The sequence below is a fragment of the Elaeis guineensis genome, chromosome 4 (genome assembly GCF_000442705.2).
Source record: "Elaeis guineensis isolate ETL-2024a chromosome 4, EG11, whole genome shotgun sequence".
Taxonomy (NCBI): domain Eukaryota; kingdom Viridiplantae; phylum Streptophyta; class Magnoliopsida; order Arecales; family Arecaceae; genus Elaeis; species Elaeis guineensis.
Genome location: NC_025996.2, coordinates 109,343,893 through 109,365,977, shown reverse-complemented (window position 1 = coordinate 109,365,977; position 22,085 = coordinate 109,343,893).

The window sequence follows — 22,085 nt, the reverse complement described above, 5'->3', positions numbered from 1 at the left end:
TGAATGGATCCTATATGTGATAATGGATCCTGCACCTGAGGAGCCAGCTGCCAATGCACGTGGAACAGTCAGAGACACTTACCAAAAGTGGCTCAATGACCGGACCACGGTGCGCTGTATCATGCTGGCTGCCATGAGCGACGAGTTCAGTCGCAGATTCGAGACGGCTCAGCCAAAGGACATGCTTCAAGTGTTGGAGGATGCCTTTGGCACACCCAATGATGTAGAGAGGCACAAGACTAGTTGTGCCATCTTCAACGCCAAAATACGGGATGGTGCCTCTGTCACTGATCATGTATTGTACATGATCGAGCTGATGGAACGATTGAGCAAGCTCGGCTTTCCTTGCATGAGCAGCTTGGGAAAGATGTAATACTGAACTCGCTGCCCAAGTCTTATCTTCCATTCCTCACTCATTATAGAATGACAAAGCCTGAAGAGAACTACCACGGGTTACTAGGGTTGCTTCAAAACTTTGAGAAGGATCACCAACTTCACAAGGAGTCGGTGAACTTAGTGGGAGGTTTGTCTTTTGGTTCTCGACCTTTTAAGAAAGGGAAGAAGAACAAGAAGAAGAAAGTGAAGAAGGTGCATGTTCAGGCTGGGACATCAGTGCAGGGCCAGACCAGAAAGATCAAGCCCGATAAGAGTCTATTCTACTGGCAAGCACCCTAGATTAGATAGTGTGTCAGATATCTACTTATGGCACTATAGGCTAAGTCATATAAATAAGAACAGAATAAACAGGTTGACTCAAGAGGGAATCCTCAAAGTCAGTGATTGTGAATCACTTCCAACTTGTGAGTTCTGTCTTCTTGGTAAAATGACCAAGTCGCCTTTTACTGAAAAAGGTGAGAGAGCTACTGAGCTCTTGGGCCTAATACATACTGATGTATGCGGGCCCATGAGCACAAGTGCTAGAGGTAGATATTTCTACTTCATAACTTTCACGGATGACCTATCCCGATATGGATATGTCTATCTGATGAAACATAAGTCGGATTCATTTGAAATATTCAAACGATTCCAAAGTGAAGTAGAAAAACAAACTGAGAAGAGTATTAAAACTTTTCGATCTGATTGAGGAGGAGAATACCTTTTTAGTGAGTTTCTCACATATCTAGGAGAGAATGGGATTCTCTCCCAATGGACTCCTCCAGGAACACCACAGCATAATGGTGTGTCTGAAAGGAGGAATCGGACTCTGTTAGACATGGTCCGATCCATGATGGGTTTTGCTATCTTGCCATTATCCTTCTGGGGATATGCACTCAATCGACCTGTTATCTGTTAAATAGGATTCCAAGTAAGTCTGTAATTAAGACTCCATATGAGATATGGACAGGACGTAAGCCAGCACTTTCACACGTTAGGGTCTGGGGGTGCCCGGCCTATGTCAAACGATTAGTCACAGACAAACTTGGACCTAGGTCTGACAAATGCTCATTCATAGGGTACCCCAAAGTGACAAAAGGATATTTTTTCTACCATGCTGATGAACAAAAGGTGTTCGTCAGCCTTAAGATAATTTTTTTAGAAAAAGAGTTTCTTGGTGAAGGAACCGTTGCCTCTAAGGTTGAACTTGATGAAGTTCAACAGGTAGAAGGACCGACACCAATAGTTGAACCTGAGTCGAATATGATTAGATCAGATTCCGGAGCCCAATGTACCTGCACCATTAAGGCGATCCGGTAGAGTACCACATCAGTCGAACAGATACTACGATTTCTTGATCTGGGATAGTGATCCCATCAAACTTGATGAGAATAATGAGGATCCGATCACCTATATGGATGCAATGTAGAGATCTGATTCCGAGAAATGGCTTGAAGCCATGAAATCCGAAATGGAGTCCATGAAGGTCAACGATGTATGGACATTGGTTGACCCACCTAAAGGGGTTAAATCCATTGGGTGTAAATGGGTCTTCAAAAAGAAGAGGGGCGCAGACGGAAAGGTGGAGACCTATAAAGCCCGTCTGGTCGCCAAGGGGTATCATCAACGTTATGGTATTGACTATGACGAGATATTTTTTTCTGTGACAATGCTCAAATCCATTCGGATAATGCTTGCTATAGCTGCCCATCTGGATTATGAGATCTGGCAGATGGATGTAAAGATAACTTTCCTGAATGGAGAGCTGACCGAAGAGGTGTATATGATACAACCTGAGGGGTTTACATTCACAGATGAGTCCAAGGTATGCAAGCTTCAGAGATCCATTTATGGATTGAAACAAGCTTCTCAGAGTTGGAACATGCATTTTGATAAGGTGATCAAAACGTATAGCTTCATTAAGAATGGAGAAGAGCCCTGCATCTATAAATGGGCAAATGGTCCAGTTGTGGTATTTCTTGTCTTGTACATGGATGACATTCTCTTAATCAGGAATGACATCCCCGTACTACAGGGAATAAAAGTTTGGTTATCATCACAGTTCTCCATGAAAGACTTGGGTGAAGCATCCTACATCCTAGGGATGAAGATCTATAAGGATAGATCTAAAAGGATGCTTAGGTTATCCCAGTCCATGTACATAGACACTGTGCTGAAGAGGTTCAACATGGAGAATTCCAAGAAGGGCTATCTACCGATAGGCTATGGAATTTCTCTCTCTAAGAAGGATTGTCCAACAACTCCTGAAGAGAGAGAGCGTATGAGTAGAGTCCCATATGCTTCAGTCGTGGGATCTATCATGTATGCCATGACATGTACAAGACCAGATGTGGCATACTCACTAGGAGTAGTGAGTAGATACCAATCTGATCCTGGAGAAAATCACTGAAAAGTGGTTAAAGTCATCCTTAAGTATTTGAGAAATACTAAGAACCAATGGTTGGTTTATGGCGAGTCAGATCTGAAACTTGTGGGGTTCACAGACTCTAGCTTTCAATCTGACCATGATGACAGCAGGAGCATGTCGGGTTATATCTTTACTCTGAATGGTGGAGCCATCTCTTGAAAGAGTTCCAAGCAGCATACTGTGGCGGACTCTGTTTGTGAAGCGGAGTACATCGCAGCATCGGATGCCGCGAAGAAAGCTGTGTGACTGAAGAAATTCATCAACGAGCTCGGAGTAGCACCCTCCCTCGATGGTCCGGTCCTGCTCTACTGCGACAGCACTGGTGCCATAGCTCAGGTGAAGGAACCCAAAGCACATCAGCGGACAAAGCACATCTTGCGCCGCTTCCACCTGATCCGAGAGATCATGGATCGAGGTGACGTCGACCTTCAGAAGATCGACAGAAAGGAGAACTTGGTCGACCCCTTCACTAAAGCCTGGTGATAAAGGAGTTCGACAACCACAAGTCGAAGATGGGTATTAGATACTGTGCCGAGTGGCTTTAGGACAAGTGGAAGTTGTTGGGAAATGTATCCCAAAAAGTCAATCATCAAGCTGTTGACGGTTGAGCAACCAAGTATTGTAATTGATTTGTTAATAAATAAAATATATTTGGTATTTTCATTATAAGCTCTCATCTTCAAATAAACTCCATTGTTATGATGAAGTCCTTAGGACTATTTAGATTCATAAAGAGAGGATTTATCGATTAGTCCTTAAAACAGTTCACAACCAAATGATAGGCTGTTAATAAGGACGACAGCTTCTATCGAGCATAGATCGCTGTAGGCCATATGGGTTGGTTGTCCTCTTAACCAAAGAGCGTGGAGACACTGGTATGGCATACAGGTGAGATGTACTGGTAAATCATCATTGAACGTGACCAACTTCAAAGTATTCTACTATCGAGAATGTCTCTGATGGGATATAGGTATAAGTGTCCCTTAGACCTGAGATCGCCTCAGTGACTTGCAAGCAACTCACTGTGCTTTGGTACTGGACTAACTGAATTTTTAATTCAGAGATGGAAGGCTTCTAGGCACAGTCAAGTACTTGCGAAGTCAGAGTGTGATCGAGATGGGATTGACCACTTCAAGAGTTGGAGAAGAATGAGTCGCTATATTTCAATTTAGCAAAACCTTGACCAGGATAATCCATCAGATAGATTTAATATTTTGAAATACAATGTGGACAACCTGATCAGAGTTGACAGTTGAACTCTAGGGTGTCCTATGATTATTTTGGTCAAGGGGATGAATTATATGAAAACTATATCCGCATGGGTTCTAAGGATGTTGTTTTACACATTCGACCTATCCGGTCATCGGGTACCATTACTAGATGGTCACTTCGATTGGTACAGAAATTTATTTCTGTGCTACTGACTTAGGTTCAGACCTATGTGGTCACACACATTAGAGTTCATGATCCGATCGGATGGTTGATCAATGATTAAAAATCGTTCTAGGGTTAAATGATCAATACGATTGACATTTAACCCAGTGCAAGTGTTGCAGGAGGATCGATTAGCAATTTGATTGCTAATTGGCTTAATTTGATTAAGCCAATGGGTTGAGATTAAGTCTAATTTAATATAATTTAATTAGATTTAGTTTGGGCTTGATTGGATCAAGTCTAATTGGTTTATTGGATAAGCTAAGTGCAAGGAAAAACTAGTCCTAGTTCAACTAGGACTTGGGTCAATCTAATTTTTAATTTGATTAGAAAATTAAATTAGATTTAAATCTAATTTAATCTGATTGAATTAAGTTTTTAATTGGTTAAAATCTATTTGAATTGGGTTGATCTAATTTTGGTTTGATTTGGTTTGAGAAACTAAATTAAAACAAGTCAAAAGATAGAATCCTAGTAAGACTAGGATTCCACCTTGCGCCACATAAGCCTTCCCCACGCCCTCTCTCTCATTCAATGCCAATATCCTCTTATTTTGTGCAACAAAAGCCTTCTCCCAGGTCTCTCCCACATTCACAAAAGGTTTCCTCTCTTCTTTCTTACATGGAAGGTGGTTTGGATCAAATCAAAGAGGAATAAGTTTGGATTTCAAATTCTATGAGATAGAGTTTTAGAAATCCAAAACTCTTTCAATTTTGCATCGAAATCTAATTTTTTTTAAATTTTTTATAGCTTTTAGGGTACATATTGTGCATCTTTTTTTGGTGATCCATGCACAAAAATAAGGAGGAGGTGCTCAAGAGTTGGGCGCCCCTTATCTTGCCATGTTTGGATAAGCCTTGACTAGGTATTTGACCTAGACAAGGACTCTATCATATCTCTCTGTATAAAATGAGTTTCTTTATAAAAGTTTTGGTGAAGATAGAGATTTGAGAAATCTTTGGGTCATCCAAAAATCAGAGAGAAAAACCTTTGGGTCGTGGAGATATAATAGACACAAGATAGGGTGTCTAGAGAGAGAAATGAGAAGAAGAAGAGGGTCTTCTTCTAGGGTTGTTTGTTTTCATCTCTTTTCTTCCTTCATCTTGAGTTTTCTGAGAGTGTCTTAGATCTGAAACTCCTCCTCCTACTTTTCATCTTTGAAAGAGTCCAAATCAAGAAGAAGGAGGTATCTGATCAACCATCAAAGAAGGATCAGCGCAGTACTAGCATACTATGCTGATTTCTTGAAGCAAAACTTATGATCGAGATTCGTGGGCTCGTGTGGACGATTTCTAGAGGTCAGATACGTGTGCGGCTTGCAACATCATCCTCAAGTCCAGATCAGCGAGATTAGAACATCTAACTTGCAAGGTAATAGATCTGATCTATTGTTTAATACATACATTAGATGTAGTATAGAAACATGTTGATATGATTAACATTTAGTTCATGCTCTATATATTTTAATTTCTGATTTAATGCTATGTAATAATCATGTAATAGGATCTTAGATCTAGAAATTCTCTGGTTTTAGAAAATAAATTTTGATTTATTTTAGCCTTCCGCTGTATGATCTTGAAAAAGTTTCAAGATCTAACCATGAAACCCTAGATCTGGTTCCTTCATATACCTGTGGCGATATGCCTATGGCACAATTAGAGGCCTATGGCGAACCTATGGTGAAACTATATGCCTAAGCCTGTGGTGAACTTATATGCCTATGGTGAAATAATAAGCCTGTGGTGGAAAAGTATGTTTGTGGCGAAATAATGTGCCTGTGGTGATAGGGTATGCCCGTGGTGAAATAATTTGCCCATGGGGGCTTAATGGTGAAACATGTTCATGGGGCTTAGTGGTGTGCTATGGTGTAGTCAATGGTAATTATATGCTTGTGCATGCTATGATCTTTTACATAGATTCATCTTTATTCAGTATTTAGAATGTCTTTTACATGTCTTTATTCTTGGTTGTATAAAAGTGTTAGAGGTATAGTAGTTTATTCCAGCAGTGCTTAATATATGATATTATGTGTATTATGCTATACTTTCCTGGTATCTTCACTATTAGATGGACTACTCACTCACTGAGACTTAGGTCCCATTATGTGTTTCCTTTCTTTTTTCTTCTAGACAGGTTGGAAGTACCATAGCTCAGCATGGAGAGCATCCTTATCAACTTTAGTTCAATAGAAGATTGGCCAGGATGGTTAATGTATTAGCATCTTAAGTTGTTTGTGCTAGCTTGTGAGAGGGTATTTTGAGATGTATTATAAGTATTTCAGCTATGAAAAAAATCAGTAAATATTAAATGTATATTATGTTCAACAGTTTGTACAGAGCATAGTTTGATAAATGAAATTGTGGCTTTGATTTCAAGAGATGATTGGTTAATTGAAATGCTTGAGTTAGTAGTTTGAGATATTGAGTGAGTAAATATGATGAGGTTATTGGCTCAGCTATAATTAGTAATTTTCTTCGCCCTTATTTAATGATGGGGTGTAGCATGCTTGTCCAATTTTAAGGATGAGTTGTTATATACTGACTGCTAACTTACTCTCATGAACTAAAGCCTGCCTTAGACATGCTACTAACAGTCAGTATCTTTTGTCTTTAGAATAAAAGAAATCAAAGAATATTTCATTTTGAGGATCTTTCACACCTAAAATTATAATACAAGCAACTTTATCGCTAAAAATTTGGACATCAGAAAAATCAAATTGCTCGCTCGGCAAACTTTTGGAGATCTTAAGAAAAAGATAACCAATCTCTATAATTAATGTCACGCCCCCGACCCGAGATTGTGAATCGAGGGTCGCGGCAACCGCCGCATACTCATGAAGAACTCTCTCCATAAGCATGCAAGGCATCTCATCACGATATCAATGCATCGCAGCGGAATAAATTCAAGTAATTATTATTCAACTGTAATTCAAGTAATTAAATCAAATGTCTTACATCCAATAAATTCTTGCTAAAAATAAATCTAAATTCAATGAAGTTGACAACGCTAAATCTCGCCTCTAAAAGCTTTGTCCCAAAATTTCTTTCCACGCTCGAAATTAATTATCTGAATCTGAAAAATAGAAAGAAAGGTAATGAGCTAGACAGCCCAGTAAGTAACAAGTATCTCTACCAGATATTTCAGATATTATATAATTTTCAAGAATAATACTGCAATAAACATAAAAATATATTTCATGCTGATTTAATTTCAAATCCAATAATTTCAAATATTCACATATAATATATTCATAAATCCGATTCGATTCAAAAACACTCATAACTCAACAGCCTTGACTATGACCAACGTTTAACCCCCATTGGCGGGGTCCACAGAATACCAGCGCACAACCCCCACTGGCAGGGTCCAGAAATACCAGCGCACAACCCCCACTGGCAGGGTCCACAAATACCAGCGCACAACCCCCACTGGCAGGGTCCACAAAGCACCAACGTATAATCCCCATTGGCGGGGCCCACTGAAACATAGTTAGGCTGAGAGCATAAATCCGATCCATATCAAAACACTTAGTACCACAATATATATCATAATCTTTCACTAAACATGTGCATGAATCGATATACCATAACATTTCAAAAGTATTTTCCTTTCAAAACATAATTTCATAAATCATGCATAATTTCAGAGAATAATTATTTATTTTCAGAATAAATATGGAATATCTCGAGAAGATGATTCATTACTTACCTTTCACGGAGCACTGAATGAACGGATCGACTAACTTCTAGAGATTCTTCCATGCCTATTATCCAAAATTATATTTTTATATTAATTTTAATTCAAAATTCAATCTAAACAAATCCCAAAATCAAAATCTCGCTTAAAATCAGACTCGTCTCTAAACTTGATCAGAATCATCAGATGAAGCCTTCCACTACGCTAATCCTTAGAGGAATAACTTTAGAGAGAGAGAAATCCATCAAGAGAGAGAAACAAGCTAGAGAGAGAAAATTCTAGAGAGAGAAAGTAGAGAGAGAAAGTCCAATTCTAGAGAGAGAAAGTTAGGGTTCAGACTGAGAGAAGAGAGAGAAGAGAGAAAAACTCTCTCTCTCATCAATTTCAAATTTTTATTTATTTATTTATTTATTTACTTACTTACTTTTATATATATATATATATTATTTATTTATTTATTTATTATTATTATTTTTTCTTTTCTCTTCTTTTCTTTTCTTTTCTTTTTCTTTTTCTTCTTTTTCTTCTTTTTCTTTCCTTTTCTTTTTCTCTTTTTTTCCTTCTTTCTCTTTTCTTTTTCTTCTTTTTTTCTTTTTCTTCCTTTTCTTCTTTTCTTGGTTCTTCCCGTGCCGGAACAGGGGACGGTGGTCCTCTCTTTTTGCCGGGCCGTTCAGGCCACGGCCACCGCGGTGGAGGTCGGCGGCCGACGGGGGCCACTCCCCCGGTCACGGAGGAGCGTGGCCGGCGATCAATTCTGATCGCCGGCGTCGGAAATTTCAAAGAAAATAGATCAAAAACAGAGTCTTTTTCCCCGACCAGAAATCGGCGACTCTCATCGCCGGCAGCCGCGCACAGGAGCACGGAAAGAAGGGAAGGAAGAGAAGAAAAGGAGGGAAGCTTACCTTGACCTCCGGTGACCTCGTCGGCGGCAGTCACGGCGAGAAATCAAAATGGTGACCGCATTTTTATTTCGGGAAAATCGGAGGGAAGGAGAGGGGAAAAGAGTCGATGGATCGATTCTAAAGAGAGGGGGTCTTCTTATAGGAAATCCTAGGACTCCGAGGGGTCTTAGGAGTCCGATTTTGCCTGGGTTTCGCCGGAGAAGAAGACTCCTACCGGGAGTCTTCTTCCCGGTTTGATCCCTATTTTTTTTTTTTTTTTTTTTTGGGCTTTGATCTGCTGGCTGGGCTGGGCTTGGTTGGGCTGATTTTGGGCTATAACATTCTTCACCCCTAAAAAAAATTTCGTCCTCGAAATTTTTCATACCTGTCATCATTGTATTGGAAGCCTGTGGATTCTGTTGAGTAAGCGCATAAACTCTTCCCTGGGTTTTTGAAATATGTCCGCCACCCTTATATTATCCTTCATGAGTTCTTTTGCCAGCTTGATTTTCAGTATTTAGCGGGCAGCTAGCAATTTTATGATCCATCTGACCACATTTGAAACAAGCACCGGTATTCCAATAGCAATCCTTGTCTGCATGATTTTTGCCACATCTGGAGCATGGCTCACCATCAATCTGTTGAGTCTTATTGTCTACTCTTCCCTTAGCTGATCTTTTGATGTTTTTATTATTCTGTCCTTGTGTATCATTTGATTTTGCTCTCTTTCTTTGCCTTCTTTCCCTTTCCATGCATTCTTCATTAACTTCCCTTTCAATTATCAGTGCTTTGTTTACCACATCTGCATAAGTTGTCAATTCATATGGAACCACTTATTTTCGAATCTCAGTTCTTAGTCCCATCTCAAACTTGTGAATACGTTCTTGCTCACCATCCACTAATCTCGGAGCAAATTTTGCTAACTCTGTAAATTTTGCTTCATATTCAGTCACACTCATATCCTTTTGCTTCAAATAAATAAACTCTTGCTCTTTCTGGATCCTTATACTCCGAGAAAAATACTGATCATAGAATGCAATCCGAAATCTTTCCCAGGTAAGTATTTCGCCGTCTTGTTCATGCTTGCGCTGTAGTCGCTGACACCAGTTGTATGCTTCTCCTTGTAGTAAATAAGCTGCATATCGAATCTTTTCTTCATCAAGACACTCTTGGACAGCGAAAGCCTTCTCCATCTCCATTATCCAGTTGTCAGCCTCCAAAGGTTCAGTAGTCCCCTTGAAAGCTGGAGGAGCAAGCTTTTTAAATTCTGAAATATTATTCCGTTGTACTGGTTGCTCTCCATATTGTGGTGGTTGATGCTGATGTTGTTGTGTATCTCGTTGTATCTGTTGTTGTTCAAACATTTGCTGCTGCATTTGTTGTTGCGTTTGTACCATCCTGATTAGGGTCTGCATTAACTGAGCCATATCTGGTTCTTGACGTGCTCTCGAAGTACTCCCATTAGGATCTACGACTCCCTCCTCCTGAGGGGTGCCACTGGTCAGATGGGGAGTGCTACCATGTTGTGGTTGTGATATCCCTCTTGCAATTCCTTGAGTAGTTTTTGTCATTCTACGGGGAGGCATGGTAACCTTGTGGTAGTAAAACCTTATTAGATTCATTTATCTATTTGTTAAGGTGGGTTTATTATGTTGCTCATACTTTAACATCCCAATATTCCTAATGTTTACCCACCTACACTCATACTATGTCAAATTCTATGTGTCATAATTTATCCACTTATGCTCTGATACCATATTAATTGTCACGCCCCCGATCCGAGATTGTGAATCGAGGGTCACGGCAACCGCCGCATACTCATGAAGAACTCTCTCCATAAGCATGCAAGGCATCTCATCACGATATCAATGCATCGCAGCGGAATAAATTCAAGTAATTATTATTCAACTGTAATTCAAGTAATTAAATCAAATGTCTTACATCCAATAAATTCTTGCTAAAAATAGATCTAAATTCAATGAAGTTGACAACGCTAAATCTCGCCTCTAAAAGCTCTGTCCCAAAATTTCTTTCCATGCTCGAAATTAATTATCTGAATCTGAAAAATAGAAAGAAAGGTAATGAGCTAGACAGCCCAGTAAGTAACAAGTATCTCTACCAGATATTTCAGATATTATATAATTTTCAAGAATAATACTGCAATAAACATAAAAATATATTTCATGCTGATTTAATTTCAAATCCAATAATTTCAAATATTCACATATAATATATTCATAAATCCGATTCGATTCAAAAATACTCATAACTCAACAGCCTTGACTATGACCAACGTTTAACCCCCATTGGCGGGGTCCACAGAATACCAGCGCACAACCCCCACTGGCAGGGTCCACAAATACCAGCGCACAACCCCCACTGGCAGGGTCCACAAAGCACCAACGTATAATCCCCATTGGCGGGGCCCACTGAAACATAGGTAGGCTGAGAGCATAAATCCGATCCATATCAAAACACTTAGTACCACAATATATATCATAATCTTTCACTAAACATGTGCATGAATCGATATACCATAACATTTCAAAAGTATTTTCCTTTCAAAACATAATTTCATAAATCATGCATAATTTCAGAGAATAATTATTTATTTTCAGAATAAATATGGAATATCTCGAGAAGATGATTCATTACTTACCTTTCACGGAGCACTGAATGAACGGATCGACTAACTTCTAGGAGATTCTTCCATGCCTATTATCCAAAATTATATTTTATATTAATTTTAATTCAAAATTCAATCTAAACAAATCCCAAAATCAAAATCTCGCTTAAAATCAGACTCGTCTCTAAACTTGATCAGAATCATCAGATGAAGCCTTCCACTATGCTAATCCTTAGAGGAATAACTTTAGAGAGAGAAAAATCCATCAAGAGAGAGAAACAAGCTAGAGAGAGAAAATTCTAGAGAGAGAAAGTCCAATTCCAGAGAGAGAAAGTCAGGGTTCAGACTGAGAGAAGAGAGAGAAGAGAGAAAAACTCTCTCTCTCATCAATTTTAAATTTTTATTTATTTATTTATTTATTTACTTACTTACTTATATATATATATATATTTATTTATTTATTTATTTATTTATTCATTTATTTATTTATTATTATTATTTTTTCTTTTCTCTTCTTTTCTTTTCTTTTCTTTTTTCTTTTTCTTCTTTTTCTTCTTTTTCTTTCCTTTTCTTTTTCTCTTTTTTTCCTTCTTTCTCTTTTCTTTTTCTTCTTTTTTTCTTTTTCTTCCTTTTCTTCTTTTCTTGGTTCTTCCCGTGCCGGAACAGGGGACGGTGGTCCTCTCTTTTTGCCGGGCCGTTCAGGCCACGGCCACCGCGGCGGAGGCCGGCGGCCGACGAGGGCCACTCCCCCGGTCACGGAGGAGCGTGGCCAGCGATCAATTCCGATCGCCGGCGTCGGAAATTTCAAAGAAAATAGATCAAAAACAGAGTCTTTTTCCCCGACCAGAAATCGGTGACTCTCGTCGCCGGCAGCCGCGCACAGGAGCACGGAAAGAAGGGAAGGAAGAGAAGAAAAGGAGGGAAGCTTACTTTGACCTCCGGTGACCTCGTCGGCGGCAGTCACGGCGAGAAATCAAAATGGTGACCGCATTTTTATTTCGGGAAAATCGGAGGGAAGGAGAGGGGAAAAGAGTCGATGGATCGATTCTAAAGAGAGGGGGGTCTTCTTATAGGAAATCCTAGGACTCCGAGGGGTCTTAGGAGTCCGATTTCGCCTGGATTTCGCCGGAGAAGAAGACTCCTACCGGGAGTCTTCTTCCCGGTTTGATCTCCTATTTTTTTTTTTTTTTTTTTTTGGGCTTTGATCTGCTGGCTGGGCTGGACTTGGTTGGGCTGATTTTGGACTATAACAATTAATCTCTACCGCCATGTCTTTCTTAGATCTTGCAGCCCCTTTCTTTTCTTTTTCCTTATGCTTTATATAAAACAATTAATTTTTTATATAATTAATATGCATATTTTGACGGTGAGCTTTCTCACCTCCCCATAAATTTCAAAAAAATTTAACGCTCCTATGATGGTATTCCTTGTGATGTAGTGGTTGTCAAAAGAAAATTCCATTTAGATTATCTATTTGTCAAGGTTTCAAGCCTCTTTGGATTTTGGGAAATCTTCTCGGGGAGTTCGCCTCTTTAAAATACAGTTAAGCAAGAATTGAAAATGAAGGAATTTTAAGGTTTAAGGGCTACTGGCGACAGCTAACATATATACTAAAGCTAATCTGTACAAGGGACCTTACGGAAAAGATTAACTACTCCAAATAACATGAACAAGCTAGTTTTGTTGGCAGCCTCTGATATCTCCCTTCATTTTTATTTTTTTTTTCACTTTGGCACTAAGTCTCGACCTTCTTGAATCGCTTCTCTTCTCCCCTTCCACTATATTTTGGAGATACCTGACAAGGTGAGACATGTTCAATAACTTCAATATCAGCAAATAAATGGTTCCCAAGATACTATTATTTAAACAAGATTTAATTATGTAAAAAATTATAAATTTTTTGAAAATTTTTAATTATATTTTAAATTTTTATTTAGTACAATCAGATGATCAAATTTTTAAATTCTTTCAATTTAGTTCTTAGCTCTAATTTCTATTTATTTGTCGTAATTGGATTGTCACGTTATATACGTCATCTACTTATGTAGTCTTTTTTTACTGATTTAAAAAATATTCTAGATATCCTCTCTATTTTTTCCTTTTTTTTTTTCATCTAGAATTCTCTCAATGGAAAGATAAAAAAAAAATCCTCTCCTTCAAGATCTCTATCCTCTCTCCTTTCTGCCTCTTTGAAGTAGAGAGAGAAAATTTTATTTTTAGATTGATAGAGTTCAGAACTAATACAACTGTAACTCTTCTAATCTCTTTTCATTCCAACTTCAATTCACTCACCTCTCATCAATAGTTTGGATCACTTTCTATGCAAAATCACACTAATGTTTGATGTTAAAGTAATCTTTATATCATTTTTAAATTAACTGAGGGATCCATGATGTAAGGATTAAAAATTATAGAAAAAAAATATCTAAAATCATAATAATTTATTTATTCAATCTAATACAAACTGAAAATATTATCTCCATTATCGAAATAGAGGATTAATCACGGATGCTCATCGTCGAAAGTAAACATCACCTCTTTTAAGACGGTCGTCAGTATTCAAGCACCAAAAAGATAAGAAAGGTTTAGATCAGAATGAATTAAAATCCTAACTGAGATAATTTTACATTGTCATCATTTTTTATTATATAGATAAATTTTTATCATACGATAAACACTGTTGGGGAATACCGACCGACCCCATTCATGCCGACTTATAGTCGGGCATACACGACCGACCGACTGACCGATCGATCGTCGGGTGCCGTTATCGATTGATCGACGGCTGTCTACCGACCGAGGGTATGTCGGTCGGACAGATCTTTTCCGCCCTCCTGACCGACTGCACCAGGGGGTCCGATGCCCGACTCCCGCGACGTGCCCGACTGACCGTCGGAGGGGTCCGAATCTCCACCCGACGCCCCTTAACTAACCACCGATCTAAGGTCGGTCGACTCCTCCAATCGCCGTACTACTGCCAGAGACTGTCAGTCCTGACAACAGCATGCGGCACTGCCGCCTAGGGGCATTCTCCCGCCTATGGCATTGTCAACCCTAGTGATTTGACGGCCCCATGGCGATTTGACACATTTACGGTGACTCTGACAGTCTACAGTAATTGACAATTCTTCAATTGTCCGCGTCATTAATAACGGTGCCATACCACGCTCCACTATATATATCGGGGAAGGCGACAGTGCCAGAGGTCCCTTCGAAACTCTTGGGCTTGCTCCCTCTCTCTCTCTTTTCCTCTCTCGTTGAGCTCCTTGTTTTCTTTTCACTGTTGCCTAGTCTCCTCTCTGACTTGACCGTCGGAGGGTCCCCGCCGGAGCCACCTCCGATCAGTGTGGACTTTCTTTTGCAGGCGCTCTTTCCCGGCGACCAGGCGATGAGGGGATTGGCCGCAACAGATTGGCGCGCCAGGAAGGGGGGACGGAGCAGCAACGCTCATAGTGACAAGTTAGTGCTTCGTTGACAGCACCAGGGGCTATAACCCCCATGAAATTCGAGATGACAAAGACAAGAGCTCAGCGATCGAGGGTCACTGGATCAGCGAGGCGCTCTTCCTGCCGGGAAGAGGCCTCTCCTCCACCCTCCACGGCGAAACCCAGCTCTCCACACCCTGCGGTGACCACGGAGGCGCAAATCACAGCAATCGTGCGGCAGATGACCGTGCTGACGGACGCGGTCAAAAGCCTTCAACAACAGCCGGTCCACCTGCCACCATCACCGGTCGGACAGCCGGCGGCACGTCCGATGCCCTCCAGGAGCAGCCACCGACGCCCGTATCGATCTCCGTCGCCTCCACAGGAGCACCTGCCACAGCGCTCCTACAGAGAGGAGGAGGGGCGGCCGCGGCACATGCCCCCCGATCCCGACGGCATTCTCCCTCCCAGCTAGAACGAGCAAGGAAGGAGAAACACCCACGAACGCCATCCGCCTCTCTCTCGGACTCTTCCGGAGACTCCACTCCTGGGGTCTCCCAGCACCGACGGATAGACGACTACGAACGCAGGTTCGAGGAAATCGACCGTCGGCTCGCACAGCTGCAGGTGGATGGGCAGAAGTCTTCAAACGACGTTGGCTTCCAGACCACCCAACCTCTCTCCCGACTCATCCTTGATGAACCGATCCCTAGTCGGTTCAATATGCCATATGTGGAGCCTTACGACGGCTCCACCGATCCAATTGATCACCTGGAGAGCTACAAAGCTCTCATGATGATTCAAGGGGCAACTGATACTCTCCTTTGCATCGGCTTCTCCGCCACGCTCCGCAAAGCCGCCAGGGCATGGTACTCGATCTCCGATCGGGAAGTATCCACTCCTTCGGACAGCTCGAGCACTCTTTCATGGCTCACTTCAGCACCAGTCGAAAGCTGCCACAAACATCGGACAGCCTTTTCTCCTCAAACAGGGAGAAAATGAGATGCTCCGATACTTCGTGACGCGATTCAACGCGGCCACGCTTGAGGTCCGAGACCTCAACGAAGACATGGCTATCTCGGCCATGAAACGGGGCTGAGGGTATCCCGGTTTACTTGCTCCCTGTACAAGACCCTCCCCCGGACGTATGCCGAACTATTAGAGCACGCATACAAGTACATGCATGCGGACGAAGGAGCCTCCGATCGACGCTCGACCGAATTCAGGGGCCCGAAGGAGAAGCGAAGAAAGGGTCGGGACCCCACCGAATCTAGCAGGCCGCCGACCGACGGTCGGGTCTCCCCCCACGATGAAACCAGAAGTCATCCCGATGGCAGACTCCTAAGCCGATACACCCCAGGTATGACTCCTACACCCCTCTCTCCGCTCCCCATGCGCAGATTTTGATGGAGATCGAGGGGGAAGAGTATCTGCGATGGCCTCCACCTCTGAAGGCAAAAGGCCTCAACCGACGGAAGTACTGCCGATTCCACCGGGCCACGGCCACAATACCGAGCAATGCATCCAGCTTAAGGATGAGATCGAAGCTCTCATCCACCGAGGGTATCTCGATAAATTCTGGAGGAACCCGCCGACTCAACCAATCGTCGATTGACGACCCCAGCCGACTGAAGAAGCGACGACTAATCAGCCAACGGTCGGGGTCATCAATATGATTTCCAAATGATTGGCCCGAGGACGTCTGCTGGAGGGGAGCCGACGAAGAGGCTACGCCTGGACGATGTAATTACCTTTACGGAAGAAGATGTTCGGGGCATCCAAACTCTCCACGATGACGCTGTTGTTGTCTCGGCAACAATAGTGAACTATGATGTAAAAAGAATTTTTGTAGATAATGGAAGTTCAACGAACGTTTTGTTTTACTCGACCTTCTTCCGAATGCGACTATCAACTGACCGACTCAAGAGGATCCCTACGCCTTTGATAGGCTTCATCGGGGACGCCGTCGCAACAGAAGGAGAAGTTACCCTGCCCGTGATGGTCGGCACCGAACCATGACAAAGCACGGTCCATTTGACTTTTGCGGTCGTCCAAGTGCCTTCGGCCTACAATGCCATACTTGGAAGACCCGGACTAAACACCCTCAAGGCAATTGTCTCGACGTACCATCTCTTGATTCGGTTCCCGACCAAAAATGGAGTCGGGGAGATGCGCGGAGACCAACAGCTCGCTCGCTGATGCTTCCAGATCTCCGCTCAAAGCGACGAGTTGAAGGGTTCCCTGATGATCGACAAACTAGACCAATGGGAGGAGGAAGAACGGGGCTCACCGGCCGAACAGCTCGTGTCAATCCCGATAGCGGAGAGCCCCGACCGAAAGGTATGGGTCGGGTCCCAACTGCCCAACCCAGAACGATGACGGTTGGTGGAGCTGCTGAAGGCCAACGCCGACGTATTTGCTTGGTCAGCAGCAGATATGTTGGGCATCCCCCCAGAGACAATAACGCACCGACTCAACATCGACCCGATGGTGAGGCCGGTGAGACAGAAGAAAAGGTCTTTTGCTCCTGAAAGACAGAAGGCCATTGACGAAAAAGTAGACAAGCTACTCGAGGTGGGCTTCATCAGAGAAACTACGTATCCCGATTGGCTCGTCAATGTTGTCATGGTCAAGAAAGCCAACGGGAAGTGGAGAATTTGTATCGACTACACTGACTTGAATCGGGCCTACTCGAAGGACAGCTTTCTACTTCCAAAGATCGACCAGCTGGTGGATGCGACGTTTGGATTTCGACTGCTCAGCTTCATGGACGTCTTCGTTGGGTACAATCAGATTTGGATGGCACCGAAGATGAGGAGCACATGCCTTCGTGACCCCCAAGGGCCTCTACTGCTATCGAGTAATGCCCTTCGGGCTGAAGAATGCCGGCGCCACCTACCAACGACTTGTCAACAGGGTCTTTAAAGACCAGATCGGGCGCAACATGGAAGTATATGTCGACGATATACTGGTAAAAAGTGCACAGATTCTGGATCATGTCCAGGATCTCGAAGAAACCTTCCGCACTCTACGATGACACCGGATGAAGCTGAACCCGACTAAGTGCGCCTTCGGGGTAATCTCGGGGAAGTTCCTCATCTCGCAACGGGGAATCGAGGCCAACCTCGAGAAAATCAAGGCAATCATCGACATGTGCCATCTGAACACCAAGAAGGAGGTCCAGCAGCTGAACAAAAAAATCATTGCTCTCAGCAGATTCATCTCTCGGTCGGCCGAAAGATGCCTCCCGTTCTTCAAAACCCTGAGGCAGGCGAAGGGCTTCTCTTGGTCGGATGAGTGCCAACGGGCCTTCGAGGAGCTGAAGGGGTACCTGGCTTCCCCGCTATTGCTTGTGAAGCCAGAGATCGGGGAGACATTGTATCTCTATTTGGCCACTTCCCCCGAGGCGATCTGTTCGGTGCTCGTTAGAGAAAGCAAGAACCAAACTCATCAACCTATCTACTATACCAGCAAAGTGCTCTACGGTGCTGAGGCTCGATATTCAGAGACAAAAAAGATGATTTTCTCCTTGACAGTCTCCGCACAGCGACTCCGTCCATACTTTCAGGTGCATGCCATTGTGGTTCTCACTAACCAGCCCCTGAGGGCGATATTGCACCGACCCGACACATCGGGACGACTGGCAAAGTGGGCGATGAAGCTCAGCGAGTTCGACATACAGTACCGGCTGCGACCTGCCTTAAAGGCCCAGGTCCTGACCGACTTCATCGCAGAATGCCCGACGGCCGACCAAGGGTCGGAAGATGCGGACCTCGGACGAGACGCAGTCTCCGAGCCTGACCCGGTCTCCACCTGGGTGCTGCACATCGACGGAGCTTCGAACGCTCAAGGGAGCGGGGCTGGGTTCCTGCTCAACAACTCGGATGGGGTGGTCACCGAGTACGCCCTACGATTCGACTTTAAAGCCTCCAATAACCAAGCCGAGTATGAAGCGCTTCTCGCCGGCTTGAGGATGGCAAGGAAACTTGGGATCGACAGCCTCAGGGCATTCTCCGATTCTCAGCTGATCGTGGGGCAGGTCAGGGGTGAATTCGAGGCACGAGATCTAGCCATGATAAAATATCTTCGAAAAGTGAAGGATCTCGTGACGCACCTTGGGTATTTTGAAATCTCCCACATCTCCAGGTCGGAGAACGCCCGGGCCGATGCGCTCTCCAGGCTGGCGACCTCGGCTTTCGACTCTCTCGGCCGGACGTTCGTGGAGAATCTCGAGCAGCCGAGCATCGATAAGGTCGAGGAGGTGCTACAACTGACAGCCAAACCAAGCTGGATGGATCCGATTGTTCGATTCCTGACCGACGGGATCAGCCCTGAAGATCCTGCGGATGCCAGGCGGCTCCAATGGTCGGCCTCCCAATATGTGATCATGGATGGCCGACTCTACAAAAGGTCATTCTCTCTTCCCTTGCTCAGGTGCTTGGGACCGACCGACGCAGATTATGCACTCAGAAAAGTGCACGAAGGAATCTGCAGGAGTCACTTGGGGGGCAAATCCTTAGCCTACAAGGTCCTGCGGTAGGGTTACTACTGGCCCACCATGAGAAAGGATGCAGCTGAGTTGGTCCGAAAGTGCGAACCATGCCAGAAATATGCCAACGTACAATACCGACCAGCCAGCCAAATCGCTCCTATCATCGCCCCGTGGCCCTTCGCTCAGTGGGGAGTCGACATTCTCGGTCCCTTCCCTCCTGCATCGGGCCAAAGGAAGTTCATAGTTGTCGCCATCGACTACTTCACCAAGTGAGTGGAGGCCGAGCCCCTGGCGCAGATTACCGAACGGAAGATGGAGGACTTCATCCAAAAGTCCATCATCTTCAGGTTCGGATTGCCGCATACCATTATCACCGACAATGGGCGACAGTTCGACAACCAGGACTTTAGGGACTTCTGCGCGAGGTTTCACATCACGCACCGACTAACTTCAGTCGGGCACCCACAGTCCAATGGCGAGGTCGAGGTGACCAATCAGACTATACTACATGGGCTCAAAACCCGATTGAATGAAACCAAAGGCCTCTGGATCGATGAGTTAAGCTCCGTCCTGTGGGCTTACCGAACGACCCCCCGCATCCCGACTGGAGAGTCACCTTTCAGTTTGGCCTATGGGACGGAGGCAATGATACCGCTCGAGGTCGGGCTGCCATCAACCAGGGTCGAGCAGTATCGAGAACCGAACAACTCCGAGTGCCGGAGGGCTGACCTAGACCTCCTCCCGAACTCCGAGACGAGGCTCAACTTCGCATGGCTTCATACCGACAGAAAGTGGCCCGATATTACAACGCCAAGGTCAGACCAAAGCTCTTCAGGCCTGGGGACCTAGTTCTAAGAAAGGCAGAGGTCTCGAAACCTCTGGACCAAGGAAAGCTAGCTTCAAACTGGGAATGGCCCTACATGGTAGCAGACACCTATGGGCCGAGGGCTTACCGACTGGAAACTCTGAAAGGGAAACCCATTCTCCGGACCTGGAATGCTGACAACCTGAAGTTGTATCACCAATGAACTTTGTGCCTGTTCATTCGGAATACAAATCCAGTTTCAAATTTTGGAGTTTTAACTCTTCGACTGATGATCGACGCTCGCCAAGAAGGATGAGTCCCGACGTACCGACTTGGACTTAATGTCCGCATGGAACCGACGGCCCGATCGCCGACAATGTATCGGATGCTCACAAGGGCCGAACCGTCCATGACAACGGGAGTTAACACTCCTTCTACGATCGAAATTTCAGGCCAAACGATCGGCTAACTTGCCGACTGGGCCCCGACCAAAAAAAAAAAAAAAAAGGCAAAATGCCTGCGCGACCGCCGTCGCAACTCACTGACCGAGCTACGACCGATCGAGAGATATTCGGCTTACCACCGTCTATCACACGACGCGACCACTGCCGCATTCATGACTCATCGATCGAGCTACGGCCGGCCGAAAGATATTCGGCTTACCACCGTCTATCATGCAGTACAGCGTAAGTACCCGACATAAGGGTATCGAGATCCGACTTATCATCGCTTCCCCGACTAAACGCGTCGGACGACATCCGACTGAATGCATTGAAAGAGACCCGACTGCCAAGTCTTATCCGGCGGTTGGTCGGCTTTCGACTCAGCGAACATGCTCGACTCACAATCGGGCGAAGGACGCCCGGCTTAAGCTCTCGACCATCGGAAGGCCGATCCAAGGTCGGGACTTGCTCTGCCTTCGTGATGGCACGCGTTACCGAACGTCCTAACTGATCTATTGGGCTAGCGACTTATGTGTTCAAACGCATTCCACAACACATGAAAAAAAAAAGACATGCGGAAGAAAAAAGTTCAAGTCCAAAATGTTGACTTTGATTTCATTAAGGATCAAGACAAGTTTACAAACTGGGCAGAAGCCCACTACAAGTATGATAAGCCGAAGCAAAAAGAGAAAGTAAAAACTGACTAGTCCTCAGAGTCGGCCTCTTCCACTAGATGACGGTCGGGGACGGTCGGCGGACCCGCTCGGGCTTCGGCAGTCGGGGCCGCTTGATCTTTGGTGGCTTGCTCTGCATCTTCTTCGGCTTCCGCCCTGGTGGTGAGGCCTTCCGATGCTGGGTCGGCCGTCTCCTCCGTAGCTGGGGCCTCCGACTCTGGCAGAACAATGCTACTGAGATCAAGCTCCGGGTACAGGCTTCGAATGGCTTCCCGAGCATCCTCGTATCCGACCCGGTACGAAAGGAAGCCGCTCTCCAGAAGTTCTTCCCGGAACTCTTCCGAGTCTCGGAAGTCTTCCACGGCCCGACCCATGGCCTCCTTCGCCGACTCCACTTTTGCCCTCACGATGTCTGCATCGGCCTGGGCAACGGATAGACCTTCTTCGGCCTTAGCGAGATTTCCAAGGCTTACTCGGAGCTGCTCGCGGTCGGCCTCCAGCTCCTTGGTGAAGATGTCCCGCTCATGCCGAAGCCGACGGATGGTTCGGGACTTCTTCTTCGCATCGTCCCAGATCGATTGCAGCTCCGACTCTGATGTCGCCAAGGCACCCTTGAGTCGGGAGACCTCCTCTGTGAGTCGAGAGACCTCCCCCTCAAGTCGGCCCTCCGTTCGACGACTGTTGCAGCTGGTCGACCAGGACGACCTTGTCGGCTTCAACGGCCGCGACTTGTCTCTCCAAGCGCGCGCATGTCACCGAACTTCCGGTATCCGGCCTCTAGCTTGGATATGTTGTAAACTAGCTGC